At 39.4% G+C, this 12,782-nt stretch overlaps 1 long non-coding RNA gene across 1 annotated transcript; it reads right to left on the bottom strand.

Annotated features, from left to right (window-relative positions):
- Nucleotides 1–7,364: 7,364 nt before the first annotated feature.
- Nucleotides 7,365–12,308, bottom strand: LOC104093110 (uncharacterized). Its single transcript, XR_011409634.1, has 3 exons — nt 12,172–12,308; nt 8,887–10,626; nt 7,365–7,599 (listed from the first exon to the last, which is right to left on the bottom strand). It is a non-coding gene; the product is annotated as an uncharacterized lncRNA (long non-coding RNA).
- Nucleotides 12,309–12,782: the final 474 nt, after the last annotated feature.

Raw genomic sequence — 12,782 nt, 5'->3', positions numbered from 1 at the left:
TATAAGTCAACCTATATAGTTTTTCTAACATTAGAATTCAATAAATAAAGTATAAGTTATAATCTAACCGAATGATTAACGGAAGATGAAAAGTTGAACGCTAACAGCACCGGAAAACTCAAGTAGAAGAAATGAACGGATAAAATAGGAGCCATAAACTAATTGTTATGACGCAAAATCCAACTAGTCGTGATGGCACCTAACCCAACCTGTTAGGTAAGCCAATTATCAACTATCCAATTTCAATAATAATTATTAAAACAATTTAAGTGAATAAAGGTCTTAATCTTGTACAATCCCCAAGACTTGGTAGTATAAATCATAAGCTTCTAAGAATAGAGTATACAAAACGAAAATAAAATAAATACATAGTCTGTTTGAATAATACATAAACATAACTTTTATAAATCTAAGGCTACCCTGAACAAGGGGCAGCTACAACAGGAACGCAGGTACATCTTCAAGTCCCGCAACCATCGAGCACAGCAACAACAGCAGCCAACATCTGCACACAATGTGCAGAAGTGTAGCATCAGTACAACCGACCCCATGTACTGAGTAAGTAACAAACCTAGCCGTAGGTTGAAAGTAGTGACGAGCTTCTACCAAGGTCGGGTCCACAACCAATAGTCCACAACAACATAAAACAAATAATACCAGAAGTAACTCATAGATAAAATGCTCAGCCAAATCATGATTTCAAAAATAATAGTTCTTTCTTTCAAATATATTAGTGAAAACCCAAATCGTTTGACGGAGTTACCAAAACTATGAGTAGTTTGAAAGCAATAAATTTCTCCCAAAAATCTTTTCAATAATAAATAAGATATTTTATTTTCCTTCCGGATAACCCGTGTAAAACAAATGCATCACTATGCCCATCTGTCAAAATATGTGAAAAATTATGAATGATGTGATGCAGTACAGCATGAGAAAATACCTCTTTATGCCTGTATGTCATGTGTGCATGCCAATGCGATGCAACTCAGTGATAAAATCATAAACAGCCCCTCGGGCAAACCTCACAGTCACTCGTGCCACTCGGGCATACCTCACAATCACTCATGCCTCCCAGTCAATCAGCACTCGGCACTCGGCACTCGCACTCAATAGGTACCTGCGCTCACTGGAGGTGTGTACAGACTCCGGAGGGGCTCCTAAAACCCAAGCGCTATAATCTACACGGACAACTCACGTGCTGCATGGTGGGCAGCCCCGATCCACGCTCATCCTCACAATCAGGCCCTCGACCGATATTAAACATGCCGCGGCGTGCAGCCCGATCCCATAAATATGCAACATGCTGCGCCGTGCAGTCCGATCCTATAAATATCCTCACAAATCAGGCCCTCGACCGATATCAAACATGTTGCAACGTGCAACCCGATCCCATAAATATGCAACATGCTGCAGCGTGCAGCCCGATCCCATAAATATCCTCACAAATCAGGCCCTCGGCCTCACTCAGTCATCAATCTCTCTTGTCTCTCGGGCTCACAATGTCATGAAAAATAGCCCAAAAATGATAATATGATGTATCAATAAATAACAATAGAGACTGAGATATGATATGCAATGAAATGAATATGACTGAGTATGAATTTCAATTTAACACAATAATTTACAGCAATATGGCCTCTGTGGGTCCCAATAATACTGGTACATAGCATCAACATGATTTTTAATATGCTTTTCAGCTCAATTTCTTTAACACATAAAACCGCATGGAAAATGTCAAGATTATTTAACTATAAAATTTCACAGAAACAATTACGTCACAATTTTTATAGTGCACGCCCACACACCCGTCACCTAGCATGTGCGATACCTCCCAACAATTCATAAAAATACATATATTCAGGGTTCATACCCTCAACTCCAAGATTAGAAGAGTTACTTACCTCGAACAAGCCGAATCCAAAATCGAGCAAGCTAAGCAATGCTCCAGAAATTTCATTCTGCGTGTATCAACTTCCAAACGGCTCGAATCTAGTAACAATTAATTTGATTCAGTCCACACAATTTATAGGAATTAATTCCATATCAAAATGCTAATATTTTCCACTAAATCCGAAATTACGCCCCAAAAATCACCAGTGAGGCCCACATCTCGAAATCCAATAAAACACACAAAATACGATAACACATCCAATTACAAGTTCAACCATACTAATTTCACTCAAATCCGACTCCAAATCGGTATTCAAACTTGAAAAATTCATTTTGTGACATTATAGAAACTTCCTTCTATTTCTCTTGAAGATTCAATAATCTTACACCAAATATGAAGATTAATTCATGGAATATAATCACAAGGGAGTTAAGAACACTTACCCCAAGTTGTGTGGAAAATTTCCTCTCCAAAATCGCCCAAACCGAGCTCCAAAATGTCCAAAATGAGAAAAAATCTCGGAACCCTCGTTTTTAACACTACCCAGGCATTTCCACACTTGCGGTGCGTGGGCTCGCACCTGCGCATCCGCATTTGTGGAACAAATTGTGCGCCTGCGGACAATGCCAACCTTTCAAAACCCCGCATATGCGGCGCCCTTCTCGCATCTGCGGCTCGCAGATGCGCAAACCCTTCGCACCTGCGTTCGCCCCAGGCCAACCCCAGTCCGCATCTGCGCCAACACCTTCGCACCTGCGGTCTCGCAGATGCGGCAAATTTCTCGCACCTGCGAGCACTGCCCAGTCCCACTCTTGGCCGCTTCTGCGGCTTATTTTATGCACATGCGGCTTCGCACTTGTGATAAAAAGCTTCGCAGGTGCGATCACACCAGTAGGCAGTAGTTCCAGCATTTCCTTAAGTCCAAATTTGATCCGTTAACCGTCTGAAACTCACCCGAGGCCCCCAGGACCACAACCAATTGTATCAACAAGTCCCATAACATAACACGGACCTACTCGTGGCCTCAAATCACACCTAACAACGTCAAAACGACAAATTACACCTCAATTCGAAATCATTGAACCTTGAAACTTCAAATTCTATAACTTGCGCCGAAACACATCAAATCACGTCCGATTGACCTCAACTTTTGCACACAAGTCACATTTCACATTACGGACCTATTTTAATTTCCAGAATCGGATTCCGACCCCGATATCAAAAAGTCAACCCCTCGGTCAAACTTCCCAAAAATTCAACTTTCGGCAATTCAAGCCAAATTTTACTACGGAGCTCCAAATAATTTTCCGGACACGCTCCTAAGTCCAAAATTACCATACGGAACTAGTGGAAATGAAACTCCATTCCGAGGTCGTTTACACATAAGTCGACATTCGGTCACTATTTTAACTTAAGCTTTAAATCTTGAAACTAAGTGTTCCAATTCATTCCAAAACCTCACCGGACCCGAACCATTTACCCCGGCAATTCACACAACAACTATAAAGTATAATTTGAGCAGTAAAGGGGGAAGCAAGGTTGTAATACTCAAAATGACCGGTCGGGTCGTTACATTCTCCCCCACTTAAACATACATTCGTTCTCGAATGTGCCAAGAGTTGTTTTCAAGCCATCAAATCACCGTTCCATCTTACCACACACGTACCCGGGGGTGAACCCGCGTCACCCTATCCCAGATAAGGCTTGGTTACACAATGCAACTGAAAATCATTAATTTAACCTTAGCCCATAAATATTGGAGTTTAATTTTCAACCTTTAAAATTTCTTTCAAGGCACAAATCTTACATTTACACATCGTATAAGTCCGAACAAGTTGCATCGAGCTATAACTATAACCACAGATATAATCAACCAACATATTACACAACATGCATGCTCATAGCACCATTCCTGATCGCAGTGACTACTCCAAAACCAACAGCATACTAGTATTAAACCCATATCGAACCAAACCTCATCCCAAAAACTTCGTACACTGTTGATAATAAAAGAAACACGCTAAATTTCATGACCACTTACCAGATCAACAAGTCACGGAGCCCTCTCGCCCCAACCAGAACCATAATCCCTTTCTGAGCCGACTTTCAATATTATACTCTCGAATATACCGAAATCAAACCTGATAGTACCCATTCTAGGTCCAATGACCTTATATTACTAAACTCAACTGTTCCATAGACATACCTTACCAATATAACTCAGAGCCATAACTTGTGCCATCCGTGCACTAATACGCAACAATTCAAATGTACCCAGTCATGAAAAAATGACTCAAATGAGAGAACTGCCCCGCCAGATTAACAAGTACCTCCATAACGAAACATTAAAAATTCATCATACACAGTAGAACCATCACCCGATTCTAACATGAGGTTCATGTTATATACTCCGAGCCACCCTGCTCCAAATTAATAACGACAGAGAGGCAAATGACAAAAATACCACACAAAACCTGAAAGGACATAACCATTACGCTATCGATCATGTAATACCCAAATACTCATCACACTCAAATTCCGCTATAAAGCTCAAATAGAACCGCACCATCTGTGCACATAACCAATGAATCACAACTCCTCGTAGAATAAAGGAGTAACTCACAGATCATCTCAGGACACGAATAAGCTCAACATCAATCGAATGACACATCCCTCAATAATAGCAGTATGGAGCCAACCATTCCGGCTCGGTGTAGAATACACATCTTAATTGGGCCTACCTACGGACCGCCAAATCAACTCGAGTTACCCACAAATAGATAAAAATTCTTCCGAAAATCCAAAATGACTTAATCATAACACATTCTATCATCTGGCTAGCTCCGGCCACAACTTCACATTCTACAACCATGAAACAATCTGCTCCTGAGAACTCCCAATCTCCAAATCCATAAAACACGTGAATCACCATATTTGATTCCATCTCCACCGCCCGAATGCCTAACACCTCTCTCATACACGATCCTCTCTCATACACGATCATCCCACGAGAAATACTTTAAAAGTTCTTCCATGCCACTTGACAAAATTGGAATATCAGCAATCTATCAACCATGTGAGTACCGCAATACTAATTTATACATCCGTAAGTCAAAATACAATGCGCCTTCTGAAGTCTGCCCCTTTTTCATACAACATCAAGTAGTAATAGTATTCATCTAGTTATTTGAAACTGTTCAAGTTGTCCAACATTTGTTACCTTCTCTTCAAGACTGTACTGCCACCTTGTACATGAAAAATCTAGCTTTCATACAATACATAACATCTATCTTGCCATTATGTGAAAAGCACAAGAATTTTATTATCAACTTTGAGTCACCAATAATTTACATACTCTTTAGTTAGAAACCTTTCTCTTACTTCTTTCCAGGAGGAAATCACAATTCACAATATGTTCTCCACACCGGTAGAAACCATCAAGAATACTTTGGAATCCATTTGCACATAATCAAGCCCTTGAAACTAAATTCCTCTAACTCAACCAAGCCACGCATGTTGCCAAGTCCAGGTGTATTGCCACAAAGCACCTATAGAAAACCCTCACATCATAAGCACCCAAGAACCGATCATATCCATTACCATACTGATCCAACCTACTACCCAACTGTCTTATTTTCTCCGAGTCCCTTCCGAATTTATCTTCAGATTGATACTTCTTTTTGCTAAAATACCACGATCTTTAACCACAACTCACCCTACAAACCTTAGCATAGAACCACAACGCCCTACGGCCCATAAGCAATTGTATTCTTCTTAAGTACCTTCAAAAATACCACAACTATAACACTCACTCTGAGAATACCTTATATGAATTTTGAAATTGTTCTTCTTACCTTCCTTATACAAAAATGTAGAATCCATAGTCATATAGAATTTGCGCAAGTCCAGGCACCATCAAACGCAAATCTCGGATTTTTTCCATACACAAGGCTGGAAGCATTCTCAATTGCTATATATAATTCTCAAACCCACTGAATTTTTTCTCGGGAGTCACCCAATTTGCTCAAATCTAATTGCACCGCCCAAATGGGCCAAAAGACACGTGCCCCATTAGTACCACAACACTCAAAGAATTAACTCTACTTTAACACCGCATATCAAATTCATACTCCGTGCGCACTACATTCACCAATAACAACTCACGCATCCCGCGAATTTCATTTACTCATACGTGCAATATAATCCTTAACCAAGAATTTTCTTATTCGAGTCATCCTCGATCTCAACTTTTGCAAGTCATAGCTAACCCACAAGTATGCCTCCAACCAAAATTAAAATTTAACACCTAACCATGAAATCAAATTGTCAATAGCAGACTCCCTCACTTGGCTCAAAGCCATAGATTAAAACATTCCATAACTCACAATACTAATACTCTCTTACTGCCATAATGCCACAGTCAGTCCAACAAAACTTCTTCCCAAGTTCATACAACGCCAACCATAAAAATACCTCAATCATCCGCTAAGCTCGTATTCATCCTCTTAACACACAAGTCAACTTTCTCAATCAGATTTAGATTCAAATCTCCACCCATACACCCCGTTGACAGAAAATAAACTCTCTACTCACATCATAAGGAATACTCCAACGTAGATTATTCTGCAGGGGATAATCCACCTGCTTAGCCTCAATCTGGTATCTTGTTATACCCTTTCGCATTCATAATTACTATGCAATCACTTAGTCTATCTGAGTCCAAACTCATTAACCAGGCGTGACAATTTAGTTTACCCAAAATTTAACAATGTGAAAGATCCTTCAAAACATTCATACTGGAGACTGTACGCCACATCAAACCAAAAATCAAGAACCTAATGGCCTTTTCCTTTACATTTCAAGGAAACACTTCTCGTTATATTCCAATTGTCTTAACACATCCCGTGGTTACATCATACCCATCACACCGCATTCCACCGCTCATCGAGCCACAAATTCCACTGCATGGATATTACCGGACATATGAGTCCAAATGTACAGGTTACAACTGAAGCTACCGAGCCTAAGATGCGGTCTAAACCTGGCCTCAAGTCCTCCAGACTTGCCCATCACCAAAACACAAAATACACATCTTGAACCTCGTTCATAAAATCACAAGCCGGCAATGCACAGCTGATACCGAGCGCTCATGTACGCATACGAATACGTGGAAGGAATTCAAAGAGTTATGTCTCAAGCTAAATCAATCTCGAACGATAAGGAAAGAAAGATGGGAAATATATATCCTAAATTCCCTGTAGCCTCTCGAAGATAAGTATGGACGTCATCATACCGATCCGCAAGACTCTACTAGACACTTGCTCATAACTTGTAGAACCTATGAACCTAGAGCTCTGATACCACCTTGTCACGACTCAAAATCCAACTAGTCGTGATGGCACCTAACCCAACCCGTTAAGTAAGCCAATTACCAACTATCCAATTTTAATAATAATTATTAAAGCAATTTAAGTGAATAAAGGTCTTAATCTTGTACAATCCCCAAAAATCAGTAGTACAAATCATAAGCTTCTAAGAATAGAGTATACAAAACGAAAATAAAATAAATACATAGTTTGTTTGAATAATACATAAACATAAATTTTATAAATCTAAGGCTACCCTAAACAAGGGGCAGCTACAACAGGAATGCATGTACATCTTCAAGTCCCGCAACCATCGAGCACAGCAACAACAGCAGCCAATATCTGCACGCAATGTGCAGAAGTGTAGCATCAGTACAACCGACCACATGTACTTAGTAAGTAACAAACCTAACCGTAGGTTGAAACTAGTGACGAGCTTCTACCAAGGTCGGGTCCACAACCAATAGTCCACAACAACATAAAGCAAATAATACCAGAAGTAACTCATAGATAAAATACTCAGCCAAATCATGATTTCAAAAATAATAGTTCTTTCTTTCAAATACATTAGTGAAAACCCAAATCGTTTGACGGAGTTGCCAAAAATATGAGTAGTTTGAAAGCAATAAATTTCTCCCAAAAATCTTTTCAATAATAAATAAGATGTTTCATTTTTCTTTCGGATAACCATGTAAAACAAATGCATCACTATGCCCATCTGTCAAAATATGTGAAAAATCATGAATGATGTGATGCAGTACAGCATGAGGAAATACCTCTATGCCTATATATCATGTGTGCATGCCAATACGATGCAACTCAGTGATAAAATCATAAACAGCCCCTCGGGCAAACCCCAGTCACTCGTGCCACTCGGACATACCTCACAATCACTCTTGTCACTCGGACATACCTCACAATCACTCATGCCTCCCAGTCATTCAGCACTCGGCACTCGCACTCAGTAGGTACTTGCGCTCACTGGGGTGTGTACAGACTCCGGAGGTGCTCCTACAACCCAAGCGCTATAATCTGCACGGACAACTCACGTGCTATAATAATAAAGTATGTTGCAGGCGAGCAGCCCCGATCCACACTCATCCTCACAATCAAGCCCTCGGCCGATGTCAAACATGTTGCGGCGTGCAGCCCGATCCCATAAATATCCTCACAAATCAGGCCCTCGGCCTCACTCAGTCATCAATCTCTCTTGTCTCTCGGGCTCACAATGTCATGAAAAATAGCCCAAAATGATGATATGATGTATCAATAAATAACAATAGAGACTGAGATATGATATGCAATGAAATGAATATGACTGAGTATGAATTTCAATTTAACACAATAATTTACAGCAATATGGCCTCTGTGGGTCCCAATAATACTGGTACATAGCCTCAACATGATTTTTAATATGCTTTTCAGCTCAATTTCTTTAACACATAAAACCGCATGAAAAATGTCAAGATTATTTAACTATAAAATTCCACAGAAATAATTACGTCACATTTTTTATAGTGCACGCCCACACGCCCGTCACCTAGCATGTGCGTCACCTCCCAACAATTCACAAAAATATATATATTCAGGGTTCATACCCTCAACTCCAAGATTAGAAGAGTTACTTACCTCGAACAAGCCGAATCCAAAGTCGAACAAGCTAAGCAATGCTCCAAAAATTCCATTCTGCGCGTATCAACTTCCAAACGGCTCGAATATCGTAACAATTAATTTGATTCAGTCCACACAATTTATAGGAGTTAATTACATATCAAAATGTTAATATTTTACACAAAATCCGAAATTACGCCCCAAAAATCACCAGTGAGGCCCACATCTCAAAATCTGACGACATCCAATTGAAAGTTCAACCATACTAATTTTACTCAAATCCGACTCCAAATCGGTATTCAAACTTGAAAAAAAAAATTTGTGACATTATAGAAATTTCCTTCTATTTCTCTTGAAGATTCAATAATCTTACACCAAAAATGAAGATTAATTCATGGAATATAATTACAAAGGAGTTAAGAACAGTTACCCCAAGTTGTGTGAAAAACTTTCTCTCCAAAATCGCCCAAACCGAGCTCCAAAATGTTCAAAATGAGAAAAAATCTCGGAACCCTCATTTTAAACACTGCCCAGGCATTTCCGCACTTGCGGTGCCTAGGCTCGCACCTGCGCATCCGTATTTGCGGAACAAATTGCACGCCTGCGGACAATGCCAACCTTTCAAAACCCCGCATATGCGGCACCCTTCTCGCATCTGTGGCTCGCAGATGCGCAAACCCTTCGCACCTACGTTCGCCCCTGGCCAACCCCAGTCCGCATCTGCGCCAACACCTTCGCACATGCGGTCTCGCAGATGCGGCAAATTTCTCGCACCTGCGAGCACTGCCTAGTCCCACTCTTAGCCGCTTCTGCGGCTTATTTCACACACATGCGGCTTCGCACCTGCTATCAAAAGCTTCGCAGGTGCGATCACACCAGTAAGCAGTAGTTCCAGCATTTCCTTAAGTCCAAATTTGAACCGTTAACCGTCCGAAACTCACCCGAGACCCCCGGGACCTCAACCAATTATATCAACAAGTCCCATAACATAACACGGACCTACTCAAGGCCTCGAATCACACCTAACAACGTCGAAATGATGAATTACACCTCAATTCGAAATCATTGAATCTTGAAACTTCAAATTCTATAACTTGCGCTGAAACATATCAAATCACTTCCGATTGACCTCAAATTTTGCACACAAGTCACATTTCACATTATGGACCTATTCCAATTTTCAGATTCAGATTCCGACTCCGATATCAAAAAGTCATCCCCGGTCAAACTTTTCAAAAATTCAACTTTCGGCAATTCAAGCCAAATTCCACTACGAAGCTCCATATAATTTTCCGGATATGCTCCTAAGTTCAAAATTACCATACAGAGCTATTGAAATCATCAAAATTTCATTCTGGGGTCGTTTACACATAAGTCGACATCCGGTCACTATTTTAACTTAAGCTTTAAACCTTGGAACTAAGTGTTCTAATTCATTTCAAAATCTCACCGGACCCAAACCATTTACCCCAGCAATTTACACAACAACTGTAAAGTACAATTTGAGCAGTAAAGGGGTAAGTAAGGTTGTAATACTCAAAATGAACGGTCGGGTCGTTTAATAATTAGTTAAACAAACCAAGCTAGTGTCAGAATCTTTTGGAGCTAACTTCAAACAAAAGAAGCAACAAAAAAGTGCCAAACTTGAACACAAAAAATAGAATTTATATACTACCAACTTACTTCAACGTCTAATTTGTTAAGGGGCTTAATCAAATTTCACAGACATGAATTCCATTTGTAGCTGTATCAGTAACACTGCAAGAGAATACGAAAAAAATTACTCTTAATAACATACAGTAACCAAGGAAAAAGAAGTGAAAGGATTGAAAATGTAGGAGATAACTTGGTGGCATCTCAACAATCGAATTTGGAATTCTTATTTGATTAGTTTCTTTTAGTAGTTTTCTTTTCATCAGTTAACCATATCAGTATCCTTCAAAATTATAAGAAAGCAATATCATTATGCTAATTAAATAATTAGAACATGCCCTTCATATAATTGGAGTTGACAAAATAGATAGCAGAACCAACGATCACATAAGAGTGTCAGGGACCTTTGTTATTTCTTAAAATTGTTGTATATTTCAGTAACCAGTAGTCTTAGGGATAAGAAAAATCCAAATGCAATCAATTTAATAGAAAACCACCATTTATTTATGTGTGTTGTGAGTTTAGACTAGTACATCAAGTTTACATCCACCTTTAGCCACGTATGTAGAAAGATGTCAATGAGCCAAATGTGTTACTTGTTCCCGAGGCTACCATTTTCTGTTTCACTTAAATTAGTGTTCAATGCTGCAAATGTTCTTCTAATTATTCTAGCTTTCTATAAGTCGTGAAGTTTGTTATACAAAAAACAAGCTTTCTCTAAAACGAACACCTGGCCAAGAAATGAGTTAAGAAGCATAACTTACAACAATACTGAAACCTTTGCCCACATATTCACCAGCGAAAGAAATTTTATTCACCATGCTTGTTTGCACCCAAATAACACATCCATCATGAAAAGGGAAACAGGAAGGAGTATAACAGAGATAGTTCTGACTAATCATTGAAATTTTCTGTATAATCATTTCTAGATGCTTCAGATAAGAGGCGAGAGCCGATAGTCTAGACCATCTACCAAATTCCTCATGTTGGTCTGTGATTATGGCAGTTCGTGAATAGTAAACAATGCTAACTAATATCAGAAAATCACACTAGTATCCCATAAAGCAGCCTTGATTAAACATTAATTAGAGTACTACATTATGAAGAGGCTGGAAATCAAAATTCTACTTAATTGTAACAAGAAGGAAAATAAAAAATCAATTCCTAGACCATTAGACCATCAATCCCCAAGATCGACCAACTTACAAACAATTCAAAAATCAAACCCAAAACTTAGTAGTGCTCAAAGTCGCTGGACAAAGAAAGAGTGCATTGCGTTGTTCCCCGTACTTCAAAATTCTAAATACATAATCCATACAATAGCCAAAATAGGGAAAACTTCAATCAACCGTAAAAGACCAAAGATCTCCCAAATACCACCTAATACAAATATACAGTCTCTCACTAGAGAGCCTCCATTTAAACGCGCACAGGATTCCCCCACAACAATTCTTAAAAGGGTAAATCTACAATTAGACCTCAAGCGAAGGAACCCACACAAAATTGAACCAAAATATAACACAATACTAGTAATAATACATAAATCCGCAAGCATATCTTAAATAATTTTGAGTATGAACTCTTTAACGAATAGTAAATAAAGGATATATAGAGCAACTGAAAATAAAAAGAATATGACGAAGTACGAACCTTTGTTGTTCTGATTGCGCCGACTTTCTCTCAGTAGAGAAGGTGATGAAGAGAGGAAATTTGGGCCTGAAGGATTTTGTGAGTTGGGGAGAGGGAATTGTATCCTGAAAAGGGGAGGGTGGGAGTGTAACACCCTGAAAATTTTTGAAGTACTTAAGTGTTAAGCCCGATAAACTTTGCAAAGAAAATAATGTTTCATGGTGTCGGATTAGGCTTACGTGTTTTGGGTTGAACAATGCAACGGAAAGTAAAGAAAATATTTTGGTGGAACAGTGCAATTCTGCGGTCCATTATGCGACCGCAGAATCACTCTGCGGACCGCATAATGGTCGCAGAGTGAGGCAGTTAATTGGGTCAGTTGGAAGTAACTATGTGGTCGACTATGCGACCGCATAACTGTTATGCGGTGCATTATTCGACGGCATAACAGTTATGCGGACCGCATAGTGACCGCATACACAGACAGTTCTTTTGGATATTTTGTAACCAATTATGGTCCGCATATCGGTTATGCGATCGCATACCTTGTTCCGTAGCTTCATTTTTGGGTTTTTAAAATCCGACCCTATTTCGTTAAATACAATCTTTGGGTCATTTTTGAGCTATTATCT

Source organism: Nicotiana tomentosiformis, chromosome 7, assembly GCF_000390325.3.
Source record: "Nicotiana tomentosiformis chromosome 7, ASM39032v3, whole genome shotgun sequence".
NCBI classification, from domain to species: domain Eukaryota; kingdom Viridiplantae; phylum Streptophyta; class Magnoliopsida; order Solanales; family Solanaceae; genus Nicotiana; species Nicotiana tomentosiformis.
The sequence above is the reverse complement of the archived record's forward strand: the minus strand, read 5'-3'. Positions and strand labels throughout refer to the sequence as shown.